Here is a 17,758-nt window from a genome sequence, read left to right on the forward strand (position 1 = left end):
TTTAATTTTTTTTTTCAACATTTATTTTTGGGACAGAGAGAGACAGAGCATGAACGGGGGAGGGGCAGAGAGAGAGGGAGACACAGAATCGGAAACAGGCTCCAGGCTCTGAGCCATCAGCCCAGAGCCCGACGCGGGGCTCGAACTCACGGACCGCGAGATCGTGACCTGGCTGAAGTCGGACGCTCAACCGACTGCGCCACCCAGGCGCCCTGCTCCTCTTACTTTTAAACCGTTACTCTTATTAAGATGGGAACACACCAAACAAAATGTTAATGATGACTGAATATTTTTGTGGGAGTAGGAATCTTTTCCCAAAATAACACATTTCCTAGTTTTTCCTAAATTAATTCAGTAACAGAAAGTAGAAAATGATATAAGTGAATGAAAAAGATCCTTTTAGATGCAAGTACAGTAAAACCTTGGATTTCGAGTAACTTTTTCTGTGAGTGTTCCGCAAGACGAGCACACCTTTCCAATAAATTTTAACTTAATAACAAGCGATGTCTGGCAATGTAAGTGACACCAAATGTCACATGATCCCAACTGAGTCAATGGTTCTTGAAATTCGCTTTGATATATGAGTGCTTTGGATTACAAGCATGTTTCCGGAACGAATTATGCTCGCAAACCAACGTTTTACTTAGTACTTTCAGGATACCTATTATAGGAGCACACAACACCACCCTAGAGGAGCTCATAAAATCCAGCTTAAGGAAATAAACACAACTAAAGCACAAGTCTTGTGAAGAAATCAAATAATGGTTGTGGCTACTGATTCATTTTGGATACATTTAACTAACTTCATTTTTTTACAGCATTTCTTTGAGTTCATGATGTACTTTTCACAAATCTTGTTTAACTCGAATAAATTTTTTGACATTTTCTGATGCCCTCCCATAAACTGCTATAGCACATTTTGTTCACTCCTCCTCATTGTAATGATCATTTTGACTGTGATTTACAAGTCTCTCTCCCCTGGTACACCATGCTGCCCTCCCTCCTCCAGTTGCTTGCCTCTATATCCCCAGTATCTAGCATTATTGGGTATGTCCTCAAATATTTGTTGAGTGACTGAGATATCATCACCCTCATTTAAAGGATGAGGAAACTGTTTCAGTGATGAAATAATTTGCCCCAAGTAACATAGCTATTAAGTATTTATTTTACATAAATTACTATGGCCTTACCTTTGTAGTATACTGTACAATTTAAACATTTGAAATAATACATCATCTCACTTTAATGCTCATAGCAACTTATGAAGCAGGCTTTTTGATTACCATTTCATAATTGAGAATGAAACCTGAGGCACACTCCAATTCTAGTTTATATGAAGCACAGTGGTCTCTTTACATACTTTATAGATCACTAATTGGGTATAGGAGCCAATACCCAATACCTCTAAAAATAGATACCTTTATGCAGCAAACATCTTGCGGAATGATGGGGGAGGGGAGGGAAGAGGAGGGAGAGCGCAGAAGACAGTCAAAGCAATAGGATGGAGACTGGAAACCAGTTAAAGGTCCACCTGAAGACTATAAACTGGTATCACAGTGTTAATCACATGTGCCATTTTGAAACCCAAAGGTTTTTCTTGGTATTACCCAGTATTCATAGAAGACAACTGCAGGCTTTCTCACATATCAGCAGTCTCAAAGGCTGGGGATAAAGAGTTAAGAAGAGCTTTAAAATATAATAGGTTATATCATGCATGGACAAAGCAGGGAAAAAATGTTAACATAAAGGAAAAGGCTAAGGACCTTTAAACATCATCCCAGTCCTTAAATGAACTGAGTTTCTTCAGTGAAGAGAACAACTACCATTCATTTTATGTCCCTAGATCCTTGTACTTAAAAACACTCAGTAAATGCTTACTGAACTAAAAAGAGGTTAAGTCATGAAGAAAAAACATACATTAATTTAAAAAACAATGGCTTCCAATTTACTGAACACTTACTATATGCCATGTGCTGTACACTTCAGAGAATATATAAAATGTTAAAAGGGATAATATTTACCTCTTTTCTTTTTTTTTTTTTAACGTTTATTTATTTTTGAGACAGAGCATGAACGGGGGAGGGGCAGAGAGAGGGAGACACAGAATCGGAAACAGGCTCCAGGCTCTGAGCCATCAGCCCAGAGCCCGACGCGGGGCTCGTACTCACGAACCGCGAGATCGTGACCTGAGCTGAAGTCGGATGCTTAACCGACTGCGCCACCCAGGCGCCCCTATTTACCTCTTTTCTAATCTGTGTATGGTGCTACTGAAGTATGTTAACAGTGGTGATACTGATGACCATTACGAAGACTCATTATGGGTTACTAAGGTGACAGCAGAATCATGAACAGAACAAAGTTGAGCCACAGGGGGCTGTGTAGATATAGGGAGATAAAGACAACCAATGTATTATTACACATCACCACAGAACTGGATAAGACCCTTCAGAGGATATGAATGTGATTCCTAATGCGTGGCAAAGTGAAAAAACTACTCTGGTTAACACCCAGTTATCACTGGCCAGAGTCAGCCCAAAAATGACCAAAGAACAACCCTTTCCTCCCCACCACTGATGATCCCAACACAGACCTGAAGGGTCCAGACAGGTTTTGCTAACTGGCCATCACTTCACCACCGTGACTGCCCATCTCTGAGCTGTTGGAGAGGTTAAGTGAAATAGTATGTTAAAGAAATAGCCATCTACTGACCACATAGAGTGTACTAACAACTTACATTTTCCCATTTAAGCCCAATAACCCCACAAATAATGTATTTCCCCCAGATGAGGCAACAGATACGTTAATGTGTCCAACATGACAAAACTAATACGTGGCCAGAAAAAAAAATTTTTTAATTCATCATTAATCCTATCCTTCTCCTACAAACTGTATCACTGAGTAACCTTATAATTATTCTACTTAATATATGAAAACAAAATGACAGAGTTAGAATATCAGCATTTTGACATTCCCAATGACTAATGTTCAGAAATCACTGTTAATATAAAAAAAAAACAAGACATCATTACAACTTAATGAATGCTGTGAACACACCACCAATATTCTTGCCAAAGGGAATGAACCTAAATTTATAAAATCCTCTGAATCCACTGTCAATTTGCATGAAATACAGAGGACAGAGGAATATGTAAGAACTGTACTGAGTAGGCAATAAGCAAAATCCAGTCTGTGGGAAACTCCACAGGTCAAATGGCCTGAGTTCTTCAACAGATATAGCATAAGGAGAAGAAAGAAAGGGAAGTTACAAGTATTTAAAATACATCAAGTTTTAAATAAATGGACAAAGCAAATTAACTGTCCAGGGATATACACTTGGATAATAAAGACAGAACAGAATGCAAGTGATTACTATAAACTCAGAACAGTAGATACTTTCCAGAGAGATACTTTCTGGATTCTGTGGTTGGGATGGGCAGGTGGATGGACTTAACAGGGTAACAGGCAAGGTTCTATCTCTTGAGTTATGGTTACAAAAGTGTTTGCCCTAAAATAATTTATTACACTATAAATTTGTTTTGGGGTGGTTTTTCCTATTTGTATATTATTAGTTACAATAAAAGAAAAACACTTTAATCACATTAATGCTGCTTACATATGATATGATTCTATTTCTATGATATGCCTAGACTAGGCCAATTATAGAAACATAAAATAATGAGTGGTGGTACTGGGTTTCCTCTAGGGATTAAAATGTTTTAAAATTGGTGTGTAGTGGCTCTACAACCATGAAAACACTGAAGACCACCGTACGCTTTAAATGGGCAAGTTGTATGGTATGGGAATTATGTCTGAACAAAACTGTTTTTAAAAAAAGTCTAAGACACCCCAGTTAAGCCAAGACACACTTTTAAAATAAAGACTGGGATAGAGCCCAAAAATTTCCATTTCTGACAAGCTCCCAGATGCTGCTGCTGTTGCACACATTTTGAATGACCACATTTTGAGAACCACTGCAACAGAGGATTTTAAAAACGCTTCCAGCTCAAAGCAGTACTAAACAGCACTGGAAAGTAAAGTGTTTTACTCAGGGACTGAGAAATCAGTCCAGAAAAAAGTTAACACTATGCCAAGCATTGTTCTATTCCCTTGATTCCATGACCATAAACATCAGCAACTCCTGGGAACTTGCTGGAAATGCAAAGTCTCAGGCCCCTCCCAGACCTACAGGATCAGAACCTCTGGAGTTGGAGCCCAGCCATCTACTTCAGCAAGCCCTCTAGGTGAATCTGATGTTCCCTGAAGTTTCAAAACTACTATTCTAAGCATTTTAAATGCATTAACTCAGCTAAACTTTTCCAAAACCTTACGAAATAGGTAACATTATCAGCATTTTACAGATTAAGAACTGTGGCACAGAGGTTAAATAATTTGCACAAGGGGCGCCTGGGTGGCTCAGTCAGTTGGGCGTCCGACTTCGGCTCAGGTCAGGATCTCGCAGTCCGTGAGTTCGAGCCCCACGTCGGGCTCTGTGCTGACAGCTCAGAGCCTGGAGCCTGTTTCAGATTCTGTGTCTCCCTCTCTCTCTGACCTTCCCCTATTCATGCTCTGTCTCTCTCTCTGTCTCAAAAATGAATAAACCTTAAAAAAAAATTAAAAAAAAAATTTGCACAAGATGACAACTAGTAAAAAATGGAGCCAGACCTTGAACCCAGGGAGTCTGGCTCCAAAGTCCATGTTTTTAATCACTATGCTGAAAGATCTTTCCACCTATAAGAACTCAATTGGCAGAATGCAATAATAAAGAATTAGCAGATAAAAAAATGCAAAGACCAGGAGAAATACACTTCACTATAAAGACAGGTGAGTAAGAAAATCATCAGGCAAATAATGTTATCATTAAAAAAGCAATCTTCCAAAAGCATTCCAGAACATAAGCAGCCACCAAATGTTAATATATCCCAGTATTTCCAAAGCAATTATCTCTGATATCTAATTATAAGGACTTAAAATCTGGGTTATGCTAAAGATGGTACATAAATTCATGGCAGTATGTTCACATTTACCAATCTTTAAAATCTAAATGATTATACTAAAAGATCATTCCAGAGTAATTTGAACCTCCCTACTCCTTGTCCCTTTTAGTCACTATACAATCAGAATCTAGGGTTTGAAAAAGAACTTTCACACTTCTCGAGTCCAATGCGCAACCCAGACTGAATCCATGTATAATACCAATTTCCATTCAATATTCATAAGAAGCTAAAAGAAATTCCAACTTTTGTAAAATCACATTCTGGAATCAATCCATGTCACCACTGTAATTTTTAAAGCCAAACAATTAAAAACTTTTTAAGGGAACTAAAATGTGAAAATGCTCAGTATTAACAGTCCAAATGAAACCCAGAGTTGTTCTACTCATAGAGAGCCACTCTTTCACTACTTGAAAACATTTCTATAACCAGAAGACCAAGCTGATCAACAAGTACATCAAGTTTTAGGAACTCAGCCCCTATGACACATCAAATGAGAAGGCTTCCAAAGAATCTTCAGAGCTGAATTATCCCTGACATTAACATATAAACATCTGGTAACCAGTCATTGAGGAAACAAGTTGGAGAACAATACAGCAAACACCCAGAGCCCAAGTACTTTGACTATCAACCTTATAGATGGTGAGATCATTGTAAAGCAGCTTAATATGGTTACAGTTACACATGAGATTTTAACAACTTAATCTAACTGCAGGAAAGGTAACATGGAACATGAAGGGCAAATATTTTCAAAGCAACCAAGTTTGGCATTTCAATACTCTGAACCCATGGTTGAAAACACGCAACAAAAGAGAAAAAAACCAACAGCTCTTCCATTAAAGACTTGTAGCTGTTAAGAACTCTGGAAACAATTCAAACATTGCAATGCCTACTGTGTAAAGTTCTGTTCCAAAAATCTAGTTATCCCAGTTTCAAAACTCTGGATTAGAAGGTTTAAGTGACCTTGTTCAAACTTCCTAGTAACTACAGAAAACTCAAGACAGGAGTAAATACCTAACCACTACATCCAACATGCTCAAAATTTTTTTGCCAAATAAATGGACTTCGCTGTAATTCCCAAGAAATTACCTCTTTACGTGGTCACTTTTCAACTAGTGATCTGATTTCTCCATTAATGAACGAAGAACTGAAAAGCCTGAACTCCTGATCCGTAGCACTGGTGATTCAAAATCATATTTCATCTAAGTACCTCAAAAACTTTCATTCATGACCTCTATCCTCTCTGCCTCTACAACTTGGAATGACTCTCATTTCAAAAGTAGGCACAAGTGGCCTTGTTCTGCCCACATTTGTGCTTAAGTCAAAGGCTGGCTGGAGCCTTTATGTGCCAACTTCCATTCCCAGGTTTGACCATGGAAGGGACATACAGTAGATCCCAAGATAACCAATTCTGCACAAGGAGAGAAATGAACAGTTTAAACGACTTTATGCTGTAGAACATTATTTCCAAAAGAAATAAAATGAAAAAATAACAACAGAAAAACCATGGTTGTATATTAATAGCTGAAAATCAAGAGGAAAGTGAAAGTTCTCAAAAATTGTTTAGTATTGCCATTTCAAAAACTTTATTCTAGCCAGAAGAACTCACCACTAAGTCTTAATAGCTTAGAAGTTATGAGTCAGAGCAGCTGAGATAACAACATCAAAAGAATAAAAAGCAACATTTTAAGATAGTATAAAAATAACTAAGCCACCTAGGAAATTGAAACCATGAAAAATCCCAAAGGCACAGTCAGGTCATTATCTAGAAAACATTAGCTTCTTCCATAAGGAGGCCTACTTTTCATGTGGAACAGCAAGCAGGGCCAAGACATGGAACTGAGATCAGGTATCAATTAAATCAGACTCTACCACAGTAAGGGGAATCCATGACTAGTTATTTCAGGATAGTGCCTAGGCCAGCACTATCAACTCCAACTGGGATACAGGAGATTACTGCCATTGTCCCATTATAATGGGGGTCCTCCAAGGTCTTTAACTTAGTAAGAATGAGCTAGATACCACTGCTGGGATGTAATCACCAAATGTGAGGGAAACTGCAGAACAATTTCTTCAACACATAAATCAGAAAAAGAGAGAGGGAACCTGCAGATTAAAACAGATTTAAGAAATAAACATCAATCCACCTTTGTGACAAATGGACTTTCTTTGGACCCTAATACAAACTAAAATTTGAACATTAGTTTCATATTTGGTATCTTCAAAAATCATTGTTAATGTTTTGAGTTGTGATAATGGTTTTGAGATTATGTTTAAAGAGCCCTTTTCTTTTAGAGATACAAATATTTTACAAATAAAAATATGACAGCAGGAATTTATTTCAAAATAATGGGTGGGGATAGTAGGTAGAAGTACAGATGAAGAAGAACCGCTACAAGTTGGCAACTGTTAAGCTGGTTATGGGTACACAGGGGGATTATTACACTATCCAGTTTCTGTATGTTTGATATTTTTCATAACTCTTTGAGAAATAACTAATTAGACATAGTATCTTGTAATTTTATTTTCTGAATGGTGCTTAGGGTGATTTAAAAATCATGTGCACACAGAATTCATTTAAACAATAACATGATATGCAACCAATGCCACATCAGATCCAAATAATGAAAAAAACCAAAGTAGCTCAATTACAGAATGGAAATACATACACTCCCCACCACCACCTCCATTCCAGGAAGTAAAATACAAATACTACCCAAAGATCTACAAAAACTAACCTAAAATCACAGCCAATCATACTCATCCTGGTGGGAAATCCCAACACTTCTACAGCCTCCTGAACCTTCCTGACCAAGTTGGTCTTGGTCTGCTGGTTCCTCTGGAGTGCTAACCCACTCAGATCAGACTACTGGAGGACCTACAAAAAAAAAAAAGGGGGGGTGGGGAGAGAGAGATACACATTTATTAGGGTGTGGGGGAGTTAACCATTATATAAATGTTCAAACATACTCAATTATTATTTAAGTAATAGCCCTCACATATCAATTTGCATTTTTAAGGACCTGCTTTAGACAGTAATAAGAATTCAAAACCAAAAGCCAAGCCAATTCTTCCATTCTGACATTCAGACAACACCCCCTGAAAATTCAACTCAGTCCTCAACCCAAACGAAATTATAGGGGACAGTAATTACTTTATAGAAAACTTTATATACTCACTGTAAACTGATACTAAGGCAATGTTAAATTTATTATTTTTTTTTTGTGAAAAGAACCACACACTACTTTACAACTTCACACATCTTTTTGGGCATACTGGGAGACAACTGATAAACACCTGGGAAACTCAGGTTGAACTGTGCCACTGAACCTTACACAAAGCTTTTAACTGGTATTGCCACTCTTTCCTCACTTCTCTGAGATCTACCTAGAATAAATTAAACCTTTTAGGTCACACCTAGATTATCATTCCCAGATTTATTCTAGTTCTGAACAAGAATCAAATTGAGGTTTAGTTAATTTCTGATTCATTACTTGACCCACTGTAAAAAAACACCAAGGCAATATCACAAAACAGAAAGTGATCTCCTGTCCTCCAATGAATAGGGGGAAAACTCTTATTACTTCCAAAGCACTTTAAACTGAACAAAGCAAACCCGAAAGCTCAAAACTAGTGCCCACGTAGTTAATTACCAGATGGTTACCTATGGTATCTTTACTCCTAGGTAAACTTTTCACCTCATCATATTCCTATTTCAAACCTCATCACCCGGCCAAGGTAATAGATAGAAGTGTTGCGTTTAATATTGGTCTAATCAAAATATTAACAGTAGGAAAAACTACCTTCAAATTGAATACATTCACTTCTATTTAATAAGAATGCTGGAAAATATAACATGGTAAAATACAACAAGGAGTAGTATATTAAAAAAACTAGCAGTAACTCACTATGGGAAAGTATCTTGGTATTCCAAACAACTTTCCTAAATTCTCTCAGATAGGAATTGCCTTGTGCAGGTAAAGCCAAATAGCAGATCCCCACACTAATCTGAGGAACCAAAGAAAGGAGGTGGGAGAAAAGCAGTATGAACACTTGAAAACTAACTGGCAGAAGTTCCCTTGCTTACTGTGTAAAGCATGGTAACAAATTTCATCTTTGGGCAAACAACAGGACAGACTCTCTTTGAAGCAGTGGAAGGGAGTAGGCAAGGGATGAGGCATCCCTTCTAAAAGGCAAACACCTGGATGTGGTTCTTGACAGGAATCTCACGGCCAGTGGTCATTTCAAGATAATGATTTTGCACTAAAATTCCTAGACTAGTAGGTTAACACAGGTGGGAATTCCAATCAAACATCATGAACCAAAGGAGATAAAATAGTGTGATCCAAAAGGAGGAAAAAACTACAAAAACGATAGGACAAGCCTAGAAATATACTAAAAACTTAGAGGAATAAAAATCTCTTCTTTCTCAGGTCATAAAACTACCCTATGACACAGATACATCTTCCAATCTATTCTTACACCAATAAAAACTAACTACAATTTATTGTGTGTCTACCATAAGCCAGACACTTTACAAACTAATTCTAGCACCTATAAAGCGCTACTATCCCTATTACACAGATGAAAAAACTGAGAATCTGAAGTCATATGCCCAAGGTCACAAACTCCCATGTGAATCCAAAGCATACAGTTATTTCCACCATACCAGTGCCTCCCTTGACTGGAGAATGTTGGTGTCTCCTCAATCTATGCCAGGCTAAGGGAGCCTAAGAGAAAACAATGGTGAATATGTAATCTATAAAGAAAACAAATGATAGGGAATTGTCTACAGTAATGGTGGAATGGGGGAAAGGAAGAGAAAAAAGTAGAACAGGGCAATGATTGAGGGTCAGAGGATAATCAAAGCTATTTTATTTTCTAGCACATGGAGGAGGGGAAAATGTAGTGGAGCCTGACAGGAGGGTATCTTCTCTCTAAGGGATGGAAGTCCTGAAAAAAGAACACGGGGAGGGGTATAAAAGAATTGAGAAGCATGTTAGGAGGTGATCAGAAGCAAAGATAGAGGTGCACAGACCAAGAGGACTCAGGAACTCAGAGGAAGGCAGGGAAAAGGGGCAGTTCCCAAGCTTGCAAAGAAAGACTGCAGGGGATAGAGAAGGACAAAAAGTTGGTTTATTGGAGGATTATCCTCCACAGCTTTTCCTTTAGGGTTCTGGCGGGAGGCCGGGGGTGTCGGGGAGCGTAATGAGGAAGGAAAGGCTAACAGCCCCAAGAACAGATGATCTGCAATCATCCAACCACCAATCCATTCATTGTTCCATCTAAGAGTTAAAAGTGGTCGAGCAGCCTGCAAAGTTGCAGAAATCAGTGTCGTGTACTCGAATCAGGGTCATACAAATCTGAAGACCTGAGGAAACGGAAGGCTACTGTACAGTTCCATCCACAAAGATGGAGTAAATGCACGAAAGGGGAAAGGCTCTACTCAACGCTTGCGTCAAGAGGACCAATGGAAGAGGGAGACAGGACAGGTTAGAGAACTTGGCTAAGCTTTTCCTTAATAGGGCTGGGGTGGGGGTGACAGGGAAAAGCTCCTCTTAAATACAATCCACAAATATCCATGTGGATGAGGACAGAATTAGGGGAAAAGGAGGAGGAGTACGTCAGAGACACCAAAACTAGACCCCTAAATCTTAGTTCAAACACCAAGGCAGTTGGGGAAGTAGAACCCACCTCAACTCAAGAAAAACCAGGGGATTCATCTGGGCCGCTGAAGGGGCGGAGAACAGAGGCAGGCCCGAAAAAAGGTAGTGGAAAGGGAACCAGCCGTCGTAGGTTGGTCCCCTTCCCCCCACCGCCCAATCTAACCCCCAACCCCAGTCCCTAACTAACTCCAGGTCTCCCGCCCCCCACCCTTCCCAACCCGCCCACTGCAGTGGCGACAACCGATTGGTGGGGCAAAGGCGGGCCCACACGCGACTGAGGCCCGGGAAATGGTGTCGCCTCAACCGAACAGAGACGGCGTGGTTTTCGCCTCAGGTTTGGCTTACTGGCACCTCACTGTTTCCCCAACCTTCACCTCCTTAACGTCGGGTGCCTGAGAAGCGTCATAAACGCGGACAGCCAACACTTCAGTCTCGGGTCCTGGCCGGACAGACATCATCTCCCGCCGCCATCTTAACAGCAAGCGGACCGACCCTAGTCACTGCCCCCCTCCCCCAAGCTACCTCCGCCACCGCCAACGGATCCCACGAGGACGTAACCCCGCTCGCGCGAGAACTCACCGGATAAGAACAGCACGAGCCGAAGACGCTACCGCCGCCTCCGCGGCTGCTGCAGTCCGTACGCTAACCGCGGCCGCCTCCGCGCGATCCCGCGAGAACCTCCTACCGGACGGGAAAAGCCTGGGCCCAGCCCTTCCCAGACCCCTCCTCCCACCAAAGCCGAAGTCTTTACGGTTCCGCTCTCACCCTACGCGAAGCGAAGAGCAAATGACGCACAACCTCACTAAGCACCGAGGGGCGGAGCCAATCTGCCGCTGCCGCTGGCTCCCGCATGCGCCGAAAGAACTATCGCGATATTACGTTTTAGTTTCTGCGAGACCTTCGACTTCACTGCAGGATGCCGCCCGCGCCTCGCCTTTAGGAAACACGAGATCTCGCGAGACCTAATGCACGCTCCTAAAAAGGAGAGAGGCGGAGCTTCACGAAAATGACTGGGAGTTTTTCGGGGGGAAGGGAGGAACCTCCCGTCCTGCAGGGATCTCGCCTACCACGAGGTTTCCGACCCACTGCGGAGCTGGCTGCCAAACCTCGCGATGACACAGCTCAGCGCCAAATCTCGGCCATGTCCTGAAAACTGCCTCCGCCCCCGATCTAAGGTGTCTAGAGCCTAGTGCTTAAGGAAAATTTAAAAAGTCAACCTGTTTATTCTCACGCTCCCGGACAGAGCTGTACCAATTAACCAAACTGCGTCCTGGAAGAGGAGCAATGGGTCCCCTATTGTTACCTGCCTCCAGTAGTCATATATTATCCTGGACTAACATGAAAGACGTTCAGTCTCACAATAAGCTCACAAATGCAAATGAAAACAATGACATAACATTTTTTGCCCATTAGATGGGGGGAAAAATTATAAGACCTAATAACCACACTCCTTCCATCGCCGCACTGCAGGCTAACCTGAATCCATCTTAATGTAACGAAAGGCTCATATCGTTAGTTCTAGCTCTAAAGCCACTAATTTTTAACTCCTGACGCTTTACCTTGGCATAACCAAAAGATCCAATAAAGTGGTTTTCTCCAAACAAAGGAGTCTGCCCTCAAAGGAAAATTCAAGCGGGGGATGGGGGGTGCGTGCTTGCAGTTTTTAATATGGCAGTTTTTCCACGTCTAGCCAACAATGTTTCTCCAATAAATCTTGGATCCAATCTGGCTCGATTTGTGGGCTTTTCTATTCTAATGCATTGTTCTGTCCATTCTAATTTAAATACTGTTCCTTTAGAGTACATTTTAATAGCTGGTAGTACAAATGCCCCCATCTTTACTTATCTTTTAAAATATTTTCTCGGTTTTTCTTAGCCATCTTTTTTTCTGGATGAACTTTAGAATCATATTAAGTTCCAAAAACTTGGCATATTTATTGAAATTCCATCAATTGTATAACTCAACATAGGAAAAATTACCATCACTACAAAATTGAGCCTTCCTACCGAGAAGCATGGTATCCCTTCTCCATGTATGCAAACGTTCTTTTATTATATACCTCAATAAAGTTTTGTAGTTTACTTCTAGGTATTTTTTTCGTTTTTCTTGCTATTGCGAATGGGGTTTTTAATATTAAATTTTCGAAATGCTTATTGCTTATATTTTATATTTCCCTACTTACTTTTATAATCGGGCAAATAAAAAATATGTTCAATTTCACTGGTAATCAGAGAAATGCAAATGAAAACAATGACATACCATTTTTTGCGCTTCAAATTGGCCCAAATTACAAAGATTGATAATAATTCATGTTGGCACAACTGTGGAAAAATGGGCAATATTGCACAACATTGAAAGAGTGTAAGTCAGTATAGCCTTTTGGTAACGCAATTTGGACAAATCTATCAAAATTCAAAATGCATATACACTGAGTAGCGATTACTCTTCTAAGAATTTCTCCTACGGAAATACTCATACATGTGCATGAAACGTATATATACAAACCCATTCATTATAGCATTGCTTGTAATAGCCCCCTTCCCCCCGCCAAAGGGAAACCAGCTAATGTACACCAATCGGGAAATGGTTAAATAAACTGTAGTACAATCATACAATGCAGCTGTTTATAAATGAGATAAATTTAGAGTCCCTGATATATGAAGATCTACAAGATATATTAAGTTTTTAAAAAGCAATTAGCCGAAACGAATGTTTTTGCGTGTGTGTGTGTAGTACCATTTAGATACCAAAACATACATATACAACGCCTAGTAGTTACCCGCGAAGCCTGCCTATCGGCCCCTCACCTTCCCCCTCCTCTGAGGCCGCCTTCCGAGAACCCGTGAGATAAACGCTGAAGGCCTGGCCTCTACTCCCTCTCTAGGGCCACTTGGCCACAGCTAATGCCGGTACCTCGCATCCCCACTGTCAGCCGCTCTCCCGCCGCGCTGCCTGCCGCTGCCCCGCTGCCCCAGAAGATGCGGCTAGCTTTGGGCTGGCGCTTGCCAAGGCCTGGGGGAGGGGAGAGAAGGCGGGGTTGAGGGAGGGCTGGGGCAGGCCGCCGGGCCCCTTCACCAGCCTCCCCTGCTGGCTCCCCAAGGCCGCCACCTCCGCGACTCTGCGCAGGGTCCCGTGGGAACAACCCTCCGCGAGGAGCCGAGGACGGCCTCGCGAGCAAAGGCCGTCCCCCCCGACCCGGGGAAAAGACGCTTACCTCGGTGGCAGTAGCTCCGCGGGGCCCGCGAGAGCGTGCCCGGTCCGCGGCCCTGCTTCGGCCCTGCTCCCTTCGCTCGCCCTCCGCGGAAAACCTACCCCTCTGACTCTCCTCACACCCGATCTGAGGCTCCACCCCCCGCTTGAGAAGCCCCGCCCCTGCCCCTCTAGAGGGCACTCCCTCCGCGGTGGAGTAGAGTCCCCTCCCTCCGCGGTGGAGTAGAGTCCCCTATAGCGGACTGCGCCTGAGCTATTTATTCCCTGTCCAGCATATCGAACAGTAGAGGATAGTAGGGTCGCTAAGGAATTGGGATCTGATTCGAGGCACGATGTGAGCCGCTGAAGGGTGACGTGATTTGATTTGATTTGATTTACGTTTAAAAATTAACAATCTCTCCGGCCGCCTTGTGAAGAATGGGGGACAAGAGGGCAAGCGGGGACACGGTGTGGAGGGCTGGAGACGACGGGGACGCTGACCACAGTGAGTCGCGGGCGGCGCCCCCCCCCCCCCCCCCCCCGCGGCAAACCCTTAGAACACGTACTTCAGGCACGTAGTAAGCTCTCAATAAACATCCTCTTTATTGTTCTCCTTGGTATTATTTGGGGTGGTAGTGCGATTGGCAGAATTTATAGAGGATCTGCACCTGTGAATGCATAGGAATTAAAAAGGATCTGGTAGGAGATACCCCTATTAATCGCGCTTCATCTGGGTTGCAGAATGAGATTAGAAGGTGAAAAGAGAGGGGAATTTTGAATCGCAACTTTAAATACTTCGATAAGGTTTGAGTTTTTTTAAAGCATGTATTAACTTAGTATTTTAAAGCATAAAGACAAAACGCACTATCCAAAGTACTCTTGAGACATAGAGGAAATAAAAACTATAATTATACCTTCCAGTTCTAATTCTAGCCCTCCGGAACAGTGGTTCATGCCTCGAATTGAGAATCTGATGAATGGATCCACTGCCTGCCAAATAAATATTTATACATAAAATTTTGTGTATGATCTCTGCTTTATGGAGGCCCCTTTTCAGAGAGATTGATCCATTAAATATTTAATGGGTGAATGTTATTCCATTGTAATGTTAATTATTTAACCAGGATTCTATTTTTTTTTTTAATTTTTTTTTCAACGTTTATTTATTTTTGGGACAGAGAAAGACAGAGCATGAACGGGGGAGGGGCAGAGAGAGAGGGAGACACAGAATCGGAAACAGGCTCCAGGCTCTGAGCCATCAGCCCAGAGCCCGACGCGGGGCTCGAACTCACGGACCGCGAGATCGTGACCTGGCTGAAGTCGGACGCTTAACCGACTGCGCCACCCAGGCGCCCCAACCAGGATTCTATTTTTAGGTTTTTTTAATTAAAAGAAATACAGACATGAACTTTGATATAACTAAATATGTGCATATTTCTAAGATTTTTCTCGAGGAGAAATTTGTAGAAGTGGGATAGGGTCAAAAGGTCACTCCTCCCAAAAGCACATGACAGGCTTTTCGGAACAATTTTAACAATATACGGTCCCACCAGAAATATGTGAGAATTCCAATTTATTTGGATATTCCAATATCCTCATCAATAGTGCTTATAGTCTTCAAAAAACCTTTTAATTTAGTAAGGCTTTTGACTCTAATTCCAATCTCTCACAGCAACTGCATTAATTCTAATAATCCATGGGCTCTATGCCTAATTCTAACCCCTACATTTCTACTGTTAATTCCTAGGCCCCATAAAGTCTAGTTTTCCAACTCCTAATTCTAAAATCCCACTTACCTCCACAATCCTCGTTATCATTTCAATCTGTAGCATCCTTTAGTTCTCTTGGCAATTGCACTCCTTTTATAGTCTTAATTCCAACCAGCATCCCCTTACACACACACACACACACACACACACACACACACACACACACACACTTCTATTTTTCTTATTGTAGAATATTCAGAAAATATATGAAAGCATAAAGACCAAAAGATAAAAAACTTGTAATCTCACCAGCTAGAGAGGACCACTATTAATGCTTTAGTTTTGTCCTCCTTGCCTTTTACTATGCATTATATATGTATTTATAGTTTTTTTTAATGTTTATTTATTTCTGAGACAGAGAGAGACAGAGCATGAGTAGGGGAGGGGCAGAAAGAGAGGGAGACACAGAATCAGAAGCAGGCTCCAGGCTCTGAGCTGTCAGCACAGAGCCCGACGTGGGGCTTGAACTCACAGACTGCGAGATCATGACCTGGGCTGAAGTTGGATGCTTAACCGACTGAGCCACCCAGGTGCCCCTATAGTTTTAAACAAAAGTATGGCATGCTGTTATTTAATAACCTAGTAAATATTTTCCATATAATTAAATATTTGTCTATAACATTTTATTTTATTTTATTTTATTTTATTTTATTTTATTTTATTTTATTTTATTTTATTTTATTTTATAACATCATTTTAATGACATGAAACATTCCTTTCTTTAGCTTTTTGTCCTTTTTTCATTTTACAAAGGTTTTCCTAATTACACATGAATGAATACATTATTGCAAAACACTTAACACAGATAAATTTAAAGTTCCTCTTAGATTCATATACACATATAGAAATACATAGCTTTGTTTTGTGTTTTTTCCTTTTTGAAGATATAAATGACATCCTATTTTATGTATTGTTCTGTTCATTGCTGTATTCACTTTCTGTGGCTTGAAGATTTTTCCATGTCAGTGTATATAAATCTACCTCAATTATTTTATGTACTGCATAGTATTCCATTGAGTGAGTGTACTATAGTTAACTATTGATATAGTCACCCATTGATAAATATATATTGTTTTCAATTTTTTACTATTAGAGTGTTATTTTTTCTTACTATTGACAGTGCTGCAGTGAAAATCCTTGTACATTTTTTGTGCATATGCTAAAATATTTCTGTAAGACAAATATGGAAAAGTGATAGCTCAAATACAGCACATTTTGAAATTTTAATATTTAATGCCAAATTGCCATGCAGAATGACTCAGTTTATACCTCCACCAGCAATGAATAAGAATAACCATTCCCCTAAATTTTTATTCACACTCAATATTAACCAATTGTTTGAATATTTTGCCAATGTGATGGGTGAAAAATGTCTTATTATTTGCATTTTGCTGATTGTTAGTGAGGTTAAGGGATAGTTTCATATGTTGGTGGGCTACTTGCTTGTGTTGGTTTGTGACTTGCCTGTTCATATCTTTTATCTGTTTTCCAGTTGCATTATTTGGCTTCTTGTTATTGAATTATGTAGTCTGGATATAAATCTTTGTTACATGTGTGGGAAATGTTTCGCAGACCTCTGCTTATTTTTAAACTTTGCTCGTGGGGTCTTTTTGGGCATAGATGTTTTTAAAGTTGGTGTATTCAGATTTATCAGTCATTTCTTTTATGGCTTTTGCATTTTGAATCTTGTGTAAGAAGGCCTTTCTACTCCAAGATTAGAAACATTGTTCTGTATTTCCTTGTAATATTTTAGATTTTTTTATGTTTAGCTCTTTATCTGGAAGTTTTCTGGTAAACATTTTTCTAAGTCATTAAACATTCTAACAATATTATGCTTAATACGTGACTATTATTCCCTTGTAATACTAATTAATTACTTATTAGTATTTTTCATTAGGCCCTAAACATTTATTGAACAGATCATTCTTTTCCCTTTATCAAAAACCAAATTCCTAAGTATAGACATAGGTTTTAATGTAAATCATCAGTTCAATAGTCCTAAAATCCATATGAGCATCAATACCACACATTTTTTAAGCACTTGAGCTTTAAATTATTATTTCATATCTGCTAGGGCAAGCCCCTCTCTTTTTTTCCCACGAATTTCTTGACTTTTCTTGTGCATTTTCTTTCCCAGATGAAT

The 17,758-nt window shown here is 40.3% G+C and overlaps 1 protein-coding gene across 13 annotated transcripts in view; it reads right to left on the reverse strand.

The window, feature by feature from the left end:
* HUWE1 (HECT, UBA and WWE domain containing E3 ubiquitin protein ligase 1) overlaps positions 1-13,988 on the reverse strand; it is a 173,967-nt gene extending 159,979 nt beyond the window's left edge. For 4 of the 13 annotated variants that reach the window (XM_040467045.1, XM_040467044.1, XM_040467047.1 and 1 more), the window contains exons 1-2: positions 11,237-11,395; positions 7,730-7,869 (exon numbers count right to left, since the gene is read on the reverse strand). The gene's annotated coding sequence lies outside the window, so the exon portion shown is untranslated. Of the gene's footprint in view, positions 1-2,240; positions 2,375-2,590; positions 2,657-7,729; positions 7,870-11,002; positions 11,019-11,236; positions 11,397-13,570; positions 13,670-13,871 lie in introns of those variants that run through there. The other 9 variants (XM_040467046.1, XM_040467051.1, XM_040467048.1 and 6 more) reach the window with 7 other exon arrangements.
* Positions 13,989-17,758: the final 3,770 nt, after the last annotated feature.

Source organism: Herpailurus yagouaroundi, unplaced genomic scaffold (assembly GCF_014898765.1).
Source record: "Herpailurus yagouaroundi ecotype Mexico unplaced genomic scaffold, PumYag 67189, whole genome shotgun sequence".
Taxonomy (NCBI): Eukaryota; Metazoa; Chordata; class Mammalia; order Carnivora; family Felidae; genus Herpailurus; species Herpailurus yagouaroundi.